At 46.1% G+C, this 7,975-nt stretch overlaps 1 pseudogene; it reads left to right on the forward strand.

Moving 5' to 3' along the window:
- The first annotated feature begins 1,425 nt into the window (after positions 1-1,425).
- LOC136312727 (small ribosomal subunit protein uS5 pseudogene) lies at positions 1,426-2,370 on the forward strand (annotated as a pseudogene).
- The last annotated feature ends 5,605 nt before the right edge of the window (positions 2,371-7,975 follow it).

The following is a 7,975-nucleotide window of genomic DNA, read 5'->3' on the forward strand; positions in this document are numbered from 1 at the left end:
GCTTGGGCCCACCCATGCCCACAGGTCGGTGTGTTCTTGCCAGAGCTTCAGATCTCAGGCCTTTGAGCCTCAACATGCTTAAAGAACATCAACTCATTAGTTTCACTTCTGTGAATTATAAGGGGGTTCCCCATCCTTCCACTCCTCTGGCAAGGAGCCTAGACACGCTCCTGCAAGTAGCTGAGGATAAGCTGTGTATGTGTGTGTGTGGGGTACTTGTACAGAAGGTGTCTGGGGGAGGGGGAGCACAACAGAGGTTATGCCAGAGGCTATTTCCTTCCGTGGCAGATGCTGAATGGAGGACTTTATCAGGCTCTTTAAATTTTTAAAGACTTGTTGGTGATGTTTTTTGTCTTGCTGCCACTATTTTATTGAAGAAGGCAGATAAATCGGCTTTGGTGTCCTTAACTATTGTGTATGAGGGTGTGAAAGCAAAGGCTGCTGGAAGGGCTGACAAAATACAGGTTAGTGGGGGGTGGGGGAATTGGGAATCGGGAGAATTGTGTGCATCTCAAACAAAATTGTTCCTGAATGCTGTTTGGTCACGTCTCTCATCTCAGTTTGGGGTTTTATATCTAAAGGGAAATCCTGACATTGCTTTTTTGCTTTCGATTTATAAATTCTGGATTAGGCACTCTGGAAACTTAGAGTTCAGGTAAGACTGGTCTTTAGCTCACAAATAATACACATTTTTTATAGAAAACTAATAGAAAAAAATATATCTATAGGTAAGCCAAAAAGAAAAGAAGGAGAGAAGCACAAAGGGAAAGAAAAGAGAAAAAGTGAGCACCAGCCATGTCCTGGTGCTGTGATAGACACTAGAATATAAGGAACAAAGTGAATATTCCTTGAGGACAAAACCTTTATTATGTTTAAAGCCTGGCACTGACCTCCTTGCTGGAAAGTTTTCTATCTTGTGTTGGGTGGCAGTTTCCCTGGCAGATACATATGTAAAAATTCATCCAGCTCTACGTTTGAGATTTGTGCACTCAACAAAGTTCAAGTTATATCTCAGGGGTTTTTTTTTGTTTATTTTATTTTATTTATTTATTTATTTTTTTACAGCGAGAGAGTCAGAGAGAGGGATAGATAGAGACAGACAGACAAGAATGGAGAGAGATGAGAAGCATCAATAATCAGTTTTTTGTTGCGACACCTTAGTTGTTCATTGATTGCTTTCTCATATGTGCCCTGACTGTGGGGCTACAGCAGACTGAGTAACCCCTTGCTCAAGCCAGCAACCTTGGGTCCAAGCTGGTGAGCTTTGCTCAAACCAGATAAGCCCGCACTCAAGTTGGCAACCTTGGGGTCTCGAACCTGGGTCCTCTGCATCCCAGTCCGATGCTCTATCCACTGCGCTACCGCCTGGTCAGGTGTACCTCAGTTTTTTAAAAAAAGAGCCTAATCAGAAGGTGGCAGCTTTTCAGAAGAAACACCAAATGGCGGATGACGCCGGTGCTGCGGGAAGGCCCGGAGGCCTGGGGGGCCCTGGAATAGGAAGCCGCGGCGGCTTCCGTGGAGGATTTGGCAGCGGCATCTGGGGTCAGGGTCGCGGCCGGGGTCGAGGCCGGGGCCGAGGCCGCGGGGCTCGCGGAGGCAAGGCGGAGGACAAGGAGTGGATTCCTGTCACCAAGCCTGGTCAAGGACATGAAGATTAAGTCTCTGGAGATCTATCTCTTCTCCCTGCCTATCAAGGAGTCAGAGATTATTGACTTTTTCTTGGGGGCATCCCTTAAGGACGAAGTTTTGAAGATTATGCCTGTGCAAAAGCAGACACTTGCTGGCCAGAGGACCCTGTTCAAGGCATTTGTTGCCATTGGAGACTACAATGGACATGTTGGTCTGGGTGTTAAGTGCTCAAAAGAAGTAGCCACTGCAATCCGTGGGGCCATTATCCTGGCCAAGCTCTCTATTGTTCCTGTTCGGGGATGCTACTGGGGGAACAAGATCGGCAAGCCCCACACTGTCCCTTGCAAGGTGACAGGCCGCTGTGGCTCTGTGCTGGTGCGCCTCATCCCTGCCCCCAGAGGCACTGGCATTGTCTCTGCCCCTGTGCCCAAGAAATTGCTGATGATGGCTGGTATTGACGACTGCTATACCTTGGCTAGGGGCTGCACTGCTACCCTGGGCAACTTTGCCAAGGCCACCTTTGATGCCATCTCCAAGACCTATAGCTATCTCACCCCTGACCTCTGGAAAGAGACTGTGTTCACTAAGTCTCCCTATCAGGAATTCACTGACCATCTTGTAAAGACCCACACCCGAGTTTCTGTGCAGAAGACCCAGGCTCCTGCTGTGGCCACCACATGATTTTATATAAGGAAAATAAAGTGAATTATGCCTGTTAAAAAAAAAAAAAAAAAAAAAGAAGGTGGCACACTGGATAGGGTGTTGACCTGGGACATGGAGGACCCAGGTTTAAAACCCTGAGGCCACTGGCTTAAGTGTGAGTTCACTTGCTTGAGCACAGGGTCGCCAGCTTGAGTGTGGGATCATAGATATGTCTGCATGGTTGATGGCTTGAGCCCAAGGTCACAGGCTTGAGCTCAAGGTCTCTGACTTGAGCAAGGGGTCTCTGGCTCGGCCCCTGTCAAGTCCCATATGAGAAAGTAGTCAATGAACAACTATGGAGCTGCAACGAAGAATTGATGCTTCTCATCTTTCTCCCTTCCTATCTGTCTGTCCTATCTGTATCTCTCTCTGACTCTATCACTGTCTCTGTCAAAAAAATTAAAAAGGCCTGACCAGGCGGTAGCGTAGTGGATAGAGTGTCGGATTGGGATGCGGAAGGACCCAGGTTCGAGACCCCAGGCTCGCTAGCTTGAGTGCGGGCTCATCTGGTTTGAGCAAAAGCTCACCAGCTTGGACCCAAGGTCGCTGGCTCGAGCAAGGGGTTACTCGGTCGGCTGAAGGCCCACGGTCAATGCACATATGAGAAAGCAATCAATGAACAACTAAGGTGTCGCAACGAAAAACCGAAGATTGATGCTTCTCATCTCTCTTTGTTCCTGTCTGTCTGTCCCTATCTATCCCTCTTTCTGACTTTCACTCTGTCTCTGTAAAAATAAATTAATTAATTTAAAAAAATTAAAAAGGTTGATTTTGTCTGACCGATGGTGCTTTGGTGGAGAGAGCATTGACCTGAGATACTGTGGTCCCAGATTCAAAAGCCCAAGGTCACTGGCTTGAACTTGGGCTCATCGGCTTAAGCACAGGCTCTCCAGCTTGAGTGTACCATCATTGGCTTGAGCTGAGATCATCAGCATGATCCCATGGTCACTGGCTTGAGTCCAAAGGTTGCTGGCTTGAAGCCCAATGTTGCTGGCTTGAGCAAGGGGTCACAGGCTCAGCTAGAGCCTCCCACCCCATCAAGTCACATATGAGAAGCAATCAGTGAACAACTAAAGTGACACAACTACCAGTTGATGCTTCTCATTTCTTTCCCTTCCTGTCCCTCTTGCTTAAAAAAAAAAAAAAAAGAGTTGATTTTACAAAAGTTTAAGTATAGAGTACCCATGGCATAAGGATGAGGCAAAAACAAAGATGAGCCTGACCAGGTGGTGGTGCAGTGGATACAGCATTGGACTGGGATGATGCAGAGGACCCAGGTTCAAGACCCCGAGGTCGCCAGCTTGAGCGCGGGCTCATCTGGTTTGAGCAAAAGCTCATCAGCTTGGACCCAAGGTCACTGGCTTGAGCAAGGGGTTACTCGGTCTGCTGAAGGCCCGCGGTCAAGGCACATATGAGAAAGCAATCAATGAACAACTGAGGTGTTGCAACGTACAACAAAAAACTAATGATTGATGCTTCTCATCTCTTCGTTCCTGTCTGTCTGTCCCTATCTACCCTATCTATCCCTCCCTCTGACTCTCTCTCTCTGTAAAAAAAAAAAAAAAGAAAAAAAAAAGATGACTCTTAAAGACTGAAGTGCGGCCATGTCAAATGGCTCAGCTCAGTTGGTTAGAGCATCACCCTGAAAAACAAAGTTTGAGGGTTTGATCCCTAATCAGGGCACATACAGCAACAGATTGATGTTTCTGTCTGTCTCTCTTCCTGACCCTCTCTCTAAAATCTATCTATATATAAAAGACTGAAGTTTGGAGAACATAGTTCTAGTAAATTCCATGAAAAACAAGCGCCAACTTGCTTCCACACACGCACCTACAGCTCTCCCCATTTTTTTTATTCCTTTTGAAGGAAACTTGAAAAGAATTGTCTATACATTTTTCTTCACTTCTAATTTACTTTTCTGTCTAATCTAGTCTAGTTTCTGTGTTGATTCTCCAGTGAAACTGTTCTTCTAATGACTTCAAACAGCCAAATTCAATGGACATCTCCGACCTCATATTTCATGGCCTCCCAGCGGCATTTAACCACTTCCTCTTTGCTGAAGCCCTTTCTTCTGTTGACTCAGTTTTCTAGTTTTTTCTTTACCTCTCTAATCCGTTCTCCTGCATCCAGTCTTCAAATGTCCAAGTGCTAGAGGCTAATATAGTGCCTTTAAGCATCATGTTTGGAGATGCCCATGTTTGTACTTCCAACCCAGCCTAACAACATCTTAGTGCCAGCCCATGTAGCCAGTGGCCAACTCAACTCCTGCCCCGGTTAGCTTATAGCACCTCCAACTTCATGGAACTCTTGATTCCTTCTGCACTTGATTCTACCTCTATTAATGGCACCACCACTGATCCAAGCACGCAAACCTAGAAGGCCTTGATATCTCCTTTCCTTCTCCTCAAAATCAATCTGTCAGCAACAAAAAAGGGGCAGTGTAATAAACCTAACTTCACAAGGTGATGTAATCATAAATTCCTAACTGAGGCCTGACCTGTGGTGGCGCAGTGGATAAAGCGTTGACCTGGAATGCTGAGGTCTCTGGTTCGAAATCCTGGGCTTGCCTGGTCAAAGCACATATAGTAGTTGATGCTTCCTGCTCCTCCCCCCTCCTCTCTCTCTCTTTCTCTCTGTCTCTCTAAAAATAAATAAATAAAATCTAAAATAAATAAGTAAATTCTTAACTGGTAGGTCATGGTGGGTGGTCATGCCCTAAGACTATAACTTCCTTAGTAAAAGTGATTTATTGATTGATTGATTTTAGAGAGGGGAGAGGGAAAGAGAGAGAGATACTGATTTGTTGTTCCACTTATGTATGCATTCATTGCTTGATTCTTGTATATGCGGGATCAAGCCCTCCAATTTAGGGGTATTGGGACAGCACTCTAACCAACTGAGCTACCCGGCCAGAACTTCCACTGTAGGTATTTATTTATTTATTTATTTTTAAGGAGTCTTTATTTTAAAGCCGAAGACCACATGGAGACCTAAGTCATTCAAATCATGTGGCCCTGCCTGACCAGGCAGTGGCGCAGTGGATAGAGCGTCGGATTGGGATGTGGAAGACCCAGGTTCGAGACCCTGAGGTAGCCAGCTTGAGCGCGGACTCATCTGGTTTGAGCAAAAGCTCACCAGCTTGGACCCAAGGTCACTGGCTTGAGCAAGGGGTTACTCTGTCTGCTGAAGGCCTGCGGTCAAGGCACAAATGAGAAAGCAATCAATGAACAACTAAGGTGTCACAACGAAAAACGAATGATTGATGCTTCTCATCTCTCTCCATTTCTGTCTGTCTATCCCTCTCTCTGACTCTCTCTCTGGCTCTGTAAAAAAAAAAAAAAATCATGTGACCCTAAACACAATTTGGGGCTAGCTTTTTTCTTTTTAAATTTTATTTATTTATTCATTTTAGGGGGGGGGAGAGAGAGAGAAAGAGAGAGAGAGAGAGAAGGGGGGGAAGAGCAGGAAGCTTCAACTCTCATATGGACCTTGACTGGGCAAGGCCAGGGTTTTGAACCGGCAACCTCAGCATTTCAGGTCAACGCTTTATCCACTGTGCCACCACAGGTCAGGCAGCTTTTTTCTTTTTAAAATTATTATTATTTATTTTTATTTTTATTTATTTATTCATTTTAGAGAGGAGAGAGAGAGGGAGAGAGAGAGACAGAGAGTGAGAGAGGAGAGAGAGACAGGGGGGAGGAGCTGGCAGCATCAAATCCCATATGTGCCTTGACCAGGCAAGCCCAGGGTTTCGAACTGGCGACCTCAGCATTTCCAGGTCGACGCTTTATCCACTGCGCCACCACAGGTCAGGCTTTTTAAAATTATTTTTAAATTTTTTCATTTTAGAGAGGAGAGAAAGAGTGAGAGAGAGGGAGAGAGAGAGAGAGAGAGAGAGAAAGGGGGAGGAGCAGGAAGCATCAACTCTGAAATGTGCCTTGACCAGACAAGTGCAGGGTTTTGAACTGGCGACCTCAGCAGTCCAAGTCAACGCTTTATCCACTGCTCCACTACAGTTCAGGCAGTATTTATTTATTTATTTATTTTTAATTTTTTGTGTGTGACAGAGATAGAGAGGAACAGACAAACAGGAAGGGGAGAGAGATGGGAAGCATCAATTTTTTGTTGCCGTACCGCAGTTGTTCATTGATTGCTTTCTCATATGTGTCTTGACCTTGACTGGGGGCTATAGCAGACTGAGTGACTCCTTTTTCAAACTAGGGGCCTTGGGCTCAAGCTGGTGAGCCTTGCTCAAACCAGTTGAGTCTGCGCTCAAACTGGCGACCTCGGGGTTTCGAACCTGGGTCCTCCATGTCCCAGTCCGATGCTCTATCCACTGCGCCATCACCTAGCCAAGCTCCACTGTAAGTATTTAAAGCAGAGGGAATTTAATGCAAAGGTGATGGAGAGGCTGGGAAGCCAACAGGGGACAGTGATACAACCTAGAGTTTAGGCAGCAAGAAGTCATCCATCCCCTAGCAGGTGGAAGACAGGGAAAAGGTGGAACAGTATTCCTGGAACCCAGAGTCTGGCAGAACCCGGACCCACAGATAGCCAGCTGGAGCTGGAGAAAAGACACAGCTGTTGCCAGCACACTGCTGAAGGAGGAGAAAAACCCTGGCTTTACTGTTTGTCCCACCTTCCAGCCTCCCACTGGCTAAACCCAGCAGGAAGTCACTCAAGTGAACCTGAGAAATACAGTGTGTCTGTAAAGTCATGGTGCACTTTTGACCAGTCACAGGAAAGCAACAAAAGATGATAGAAATGTGAAATCTGCACCAAATAAAAGGAAAACTCTCCCAGTTTCATACCTATTCAGTGCAGTTCGATGTGGGCTCACACAGATTTTTTAGGGCTCCTTAAGTAGCTATCCCGTATAGCCTCTACAGACTCGTCACTGACTGATGGCCTACCAGAACAGGGTTTCTCCACCAAACTGCCGGCTTCCTTCAACTGCTTATCCCACCGAGTAATGTTATTCCTATGTGGTGGCACTTCGTTATAAATGCGCCGATTTTCACATTGCACTTTGGTCACGGATTCGAATTTAGCGAGCCACAGAACACACTGAACTTTCCTTTGTACCGTCCACATCTGGACTGGCATGGCCGTGGGCTGCTTCGCTGTATACATGGTGTTAGTCATCATCTGCGCATGCACACATGCTGCCACATCATCCTACAGAAACTGGGAGGGTTTTCCTTTTATTTGGTGCAGATTTCACTTTCCTATCGTCTTTTGTTGCTTTCCTGTGTCCGGTCAAAAGTGCACCATGACTTTACGGACACACTGTAGAATCTGCAAAGGTCACCCCTGCCTTTCAGGGGAAGGATAAAGAATGGGTCTGGCCGTGGCAGGATAGCTCAGTTTGTTAGAGAACTGTCCCCAAATGCCAAGGTTGTGGGTTCAATCCCTTGTTATGGCAGATATAAAAATCAACTAATGAATGTATTAAAAAGTGGAACAATAAATCAGTGTTACTGTCTCTCACCCTTCCCTTCTCTCAAAAATCAATTAAAAAAAAAAAAAAAGCTTTTCCTCCCATTCATTCTAGCCTGCCTGTTCCCCAGCACTATGCCAGCTGCACCTCAGGCTCTGAGCTCTGGGCTCCTGCTAAGCCAGTGCCACTGTTGTATCCTTCCAG

Source organism: Saccopteryx bilineata, chromosome 9 (assembly GCF_036850765.1).
Source record: "Saccopteryx bilineata isolate mSacBil1 chromosome 9, mSacBil1_pri_phased_curated, whole genome shotgun sequence".
In the NCBI taxonomy this organism is placed as follows: domain Eukaryota; kingdom Metazoa; phylum Chordata; class Mammalia; order Chiroptera; family Emballonuridae; genus Saccopteryx; species Saccopteryx bilineata.